We start from the raw sequence: 5592 nt of genomic DNA, 5'->3' as shown, positions 1-5592 counted from the left end.
ATATACTTTTAATATGAATATTTATTAAATGAGGTTGTTGGGGTCCAAATCGGTCACGACGGAATCAATGTCTGAAAGTCAGTAAAAATCAGCATGAAAGTTTTTACGAAAAATAAATCTTAGAAAAAGATCTATTTTTACGAAGAATCTTGCGGAGAAAACACATTCACGAAAAATCAGAGAAAGACGAGAACAAGGTTGCCGCGTAGCGACCAGCGCAAAAGCTGGTCGCTATGTAGCGACCGATCTCTCACCAAAGCTCGGTCGCTACGTAGCGTGCACGGTCGCTACGTAGCGTGCACGGTCGCTACGTAGCGTGCTCGGTCGCTACGTAGCGTGCTCGGTCGCTACGTAGCGTGCTCGGTCGCTACGTAGCGTGCTCGGTCGCTACGTAGCGTGCTCGGTCGCTACGTAGCGTGCTCGGTCGCTACGTAGCGTGCTCGGTCGCTACGTAGCGTGCTCGGTCGCTACGTAGCGTGCTCGGTCGCTACGTAGCGTGCTCGGTCGCTACGTAGCGTGCTCGGTCGCTACGTAGCGTGCTCGGTCGCTACGTAGCGTGCTCGGTCGCTACGTAGCGTGCTCGGTCGCTACGTAGCGTGCTCGGTCGCTACGAAGCGTGCTCGGTCGCTACGTAACGTGCTCGGTAGCGACCAAGCGATCGTCCCACTCGGTCGCTACGTAGAGACCGAACGCTCGTCTCGCTCGGTCGCTACGTAGCGACCGAGCGCTCGTCCCGCTCGGTCGCGATGCAGCGGCCGAGCTCGAGCCGAAGCTCGGTCGCCACGTAGCGACCGAGCGCTCTTCCCGCTCGGTCGCTACGTAGCGACCGGGCTTGAGCCAAAGTTTGGTCGCTACGCTGGGCTCGAACCAAAGTTCGGTCGCTACGCAGCGATCTAGCTCTTCCGAACATCGATACGACACCAATCCATGCATTCTCGCCAAACCTTCAAATGCTATCTCCCGAAGTTCGTAGCAGGCTCAGTCCATGTTTTCCGCTATTCCAACTCATCGATCAAACTTTGCGGATTAGACACCGCGGAAAATTCGTTCATTGTCAGAAGATATCGTAGTAAACGTGTCGAGTCGGAAGACGGCCCAAAGGGACCTAAAACACGACTCGAGGCCCATCCTACGATTTCTTAACCAAAAGCCCGTAAACCACAGCACGGTTTACGCTTGGTCCACAAGGAAGGATAAATGTCAAGTTTCCGCGGATAAATGTCAAGTTTCCGCGGATAAATATGGAAGCTTTGAAGATAATTGTGAAGATCGGGAAAAATGGAATATCTCCATTTTATGCTATGACGGCTTAAGGGCAGAAGAGTAAAAGCGTAAACCGACCTTGGAGCTAGTATATAAGAAGTCCTAGGCGAGGAGCATGAGGGAGGACTCTTTTAGACTCAGAACTCTCTGCACTTAGAAACTTAGGCTTATTTCTCGACAAGTTCGGTTTCTATGACTGGCACTCAATCACTAGATGAACTCGCCTAGGCAGTTCTATCTCTTGTCCAGCTCTACCAATTGAACTACGTTCGGCTTGATCCTCGAAAGGGGTACGTAGGCAGTCTTTCATAAGGTTCAGTCCGAAATCAATCAAAGCCTTTGAGATATCTTTTTCGTCTTTTGTTATCGAGCTGCGACTCAACTAGGATTAGGGTTTTATGTTGCTAGAACTAGATAACTCGCTGACGGCCCCTGCGGCCAAAGCCTTTGTATTCTCTTGCAATGATCGCAACGCTCTTACGCGAATTCGAAATAAGACCTACTTTCTTTGTAAATTCGTTTTATCATGTTTTCTCATATTTTCCGCATTTATTTGGTTACTTGTCGTTGGCTCTCGCAGAGATCCGGGTCCTCTGGAAAATTAGGGTTTTCCTAAGTTTCCTTATTTTACAGAAATCGACAGTGTGAATTTCGGTTCCCACAGAGGTTTCTTCTCATATGATTTTATGATTATTTGCATATTTGTGTAATAAAATTTTACACCAACGATTTTTTTTTGATGTGGAATGTTTAGTGGTTTCAATAATTTATAATAATATTTTTTTAAAAATGAAGATTTCAAAATCAAAATATTAACTTTTCAATATATGTTCAACGTAGATATCAAAATATAAGTATGTATTTTTCATATGATGTATATAGTTCAATTTAAACGATATGATACACACATATATATATATATGTATATATAGATATTAACATAAACATCTATAAAAATAAAATTATTTATTAATATGATTTTATAATCATTGTATCTTATTATAGAAAAAAATTTAAACTTTGATCACAAAAGTTTATGTGAGACTTTTAACAGTTTTAGTAATTTATAAAAAAAAATCAAAAATTTTATTATATGATTAATGGAATTATGTAATTTATTTTAATAATAAATAATTAAAAAAAAATGATTGAAAATATTCAGATTGTTAGCAAATCTTTATTATTTAAAATCATTAATTGCTATATATATATCTTATTCACATTAGGTAATTCTTTAGGTTTTATTTAAGGAAATAATTCAATTTGATAAATGAATGGTCCATAATGGACATACTATATAATATAACATTCCTTACCAATTTAATTTTGGACTAACAAAATTTTTAATTGATTCTCAAGCCGCCACGTAAGCAAAATTAGCATTTAACTAATACAAACTAAATGTTATAACTTTTTAAATGTTTCGGGATACAAGGGATATGAAACTATAAAGAACTGCACTTTCCTTGAAATAGTAACCGAGGAATCTGTCACAAGCAGAAATTAGAGCATAGAACAACCATTGTCAATGTTCTCAGAAGATAAGGGAAAAGAACCCTGAAACAAAGCTTCACCACCACCAGAATCTTTCAAAAACACCACGATGCAAAAACCACAGTTAGCTTAACCAGCCACAAAACACGGTGGAGGAGAGACGAGTGAGAGAGACGGGGAAGAAGAGGTCCTCAAATCCCACCCCCAAATCACAGCAAGTCAACCTATACAACACCACCTATAGCAGTTGTTTATCTTTCAAATTTCCATCTTGCTTTCATTGGCCTTAGATAGGTTTTAAAATGGTAGATATGATCAGCAACAAAACATTGTATTACATTTTATGAGCTAAGTACTTATGAGGAACGTTGATATTTCGATTTCTCGTAAACTTCCGTCAGCATGTATAACTAAGAAAAGCTTTGATTGTCCACTTGTGTCTCCTAGCTTTATAGAGTTCATCTTACAAGACAAAAGCTCAACCTCTGGAGTTTTCATTTTTGAGAGAGATCAAGGAAGGAACACGGTTTAATCTGATGTTCAAGGTAACAGTGAGTCTTAATTCAACATGAAAGAAAACTGTGTAGTAACTCTTAAATTTAGCACTTGATGATTACTTAAAACTGATCTAACCTTGTTTTCTACTTTCTCTCATAGTGTAGATCCTCCATGTCAATGAAGACATGATGCACCCTCAGCTTCTATATTAGTATTGCAACAAATTTGATCTTAAAGTTTAAACTTTTTAGCTTTCCATATTATATGCTTACTCTTCTTCTATTTGGTATTCTATAATGTTGTTGACTTTTAACAGTGGGTTTAAAGACAAGTCAGTTAGCAATCTCTAAGTTCATACTCTTCTCACAAGAGAGATATTGGTCAGCTTTCCCACTGTTGAAACCATATTGAGAGTCTCTCTAAGGAATCATCTGCTTCATGGTGTTAAACCTGGTGACTGGGTGAAACTGTACCAGTTACTTTGTGTACTTGATATGGGATAAAGTTAGGGACTCTACAACGGTTAGTCTAGCACATGATGGTCATTTAGTACGAAAGATTATGAGGTAAGTAACTTTTTGAGTCTGTGGAGATAACTTGTGTCCTGTAGAAGCGATAAAACCGAATTGACATAAACGATATAAATAAAGCGATGTTAAGGAAATAGACGATTCAAAAGACGAACACAAAGCCGATAAGAAAACGTTTTCGCAAACGGCATGGAGTCGAGACACAATCTCTTTCCTTAACTCTAAATATTTGCTCCGTAGTGAGACAGGACTGTGCGAAATATCGAGTCCCAGGATACAACCATGGCAGACTATCACGCTTCACTCGTGAACGTCCTAACGAACTAATATTTATGAAACACTCTGTAGACTACTCTGTAGGATTTTCGGTGTTGGATTGCGTTGGAAAAGTTCAGAAATGAATGAAGAGAGTCGGGTTTACAAAGGAGAGCCACTTCCCGCAACAGCTACTGCACATGCACATGGGCGAAAATCACGCGGAGATCGAGGAAAGTGAGTTACGAAACTTCCTCCCCAAGATATTCTCTCTCGTTTAAAATAAACTAGATTTTGATCCGCGTAACCGCGTGAGTGTTATTTTCAGTTTTATATGCATATATATTTATTTTAGATCATTAGTGGTATACATTTTTAATTTTAATCATATACTTGAATGTTTATATAACTATTTCAAATACAATAATTTATAGTTTACATATTGTAAATAACCAACTGTTTAAAACCGTCACATGTATTTGTTGTTTCTTATTATATATCTATCTAATTGTATTTGCATTTAGTTATTAAATAAAATAAGATGTGCATGAAAAAACATATTTGAAAATTATTTTGTATTTAATTTATGTTGAATTTTTACCCGCCTTTCAAAACTGGATTTATTTTTAGCAATATTTCTTAAGTTTATTCATTTTACATAATATATTATTGTATATACAAAAGTCTAAGATATGTTAATTTTTATACATGTATTATATATTATGCTAATGTTAAGCCGTTTTGCCATCATATTAGATTTTTAACATAAATAATTTATATTTATGAAAATAAAATTTATCAATTTATCATTTTAATATAGTTTAATCATATTTAGTTCAATTTAATAATTTTAACATGATTGATATGATTATAAAATAGATAAAAGTAAGATATAATTTTTATTTTTAATTTTATAAACAATAATTGAATATACACTTTTTGAAATTAAGATATTGTTAAAATATTTAGATAACATAATAGTTTTCTTTTAGTATGATTGATTGTGATTATATAATAGATAAAATAGGATATAATATTTATTTTTTATTTTAGAAACGATAACTGAATATAATAATGTATAATAATATTTCAAAACTAATTAAAAAATAAGTGAAAATATTTACATATAATTTTTGAAAATTAAGATTTTGTTAAAATCTTTTAAGCATATTTTTCGAAAATTTTAATATATATATATATATATATATATATATATATATATATATTTATTTTAAATGAAAAGATATCAAAAGATATTATGATTAAAGTAGTTCAAAGATTCTATATATTATTAGTCTTATTAAAATACATTTTATAAGAAAAATTTAAGGATGGTCGAACTTAAAAATCACACATGAAAGAAGTTGTGACTTCTATTTTAATAGAATATATATCTTGGGAAAACATATGAAATGCGTGTTGTTTTGAAACAAACTACACAGCGTTTAGACACAAACATCATACTGTTTTTGGTTCAAAAATGGACGAAAAAAAACAAAAGTAATTTGGTCCAAAATTTTTTTTATTGGGCCTATGGTCCTTCACCAAGACC

Source organism: Brassica oleracea, chromosome C9 (assembly GCF_000695525.1).
Source record: "Brassica oleracea var. oleracea cultivar TO1000 chromosome C9, BOL, whole genome shotgun sequence".
Taxonomy (NCBI): Eukaryota; Viridiplantae; Streptophyta; class Magnoliopsida; order Brassicales; family Brassicaceae; genus Brassica; species Brassica oleracea.
This window is presented reverse-complemented; position numbering follows the sequence as displayed.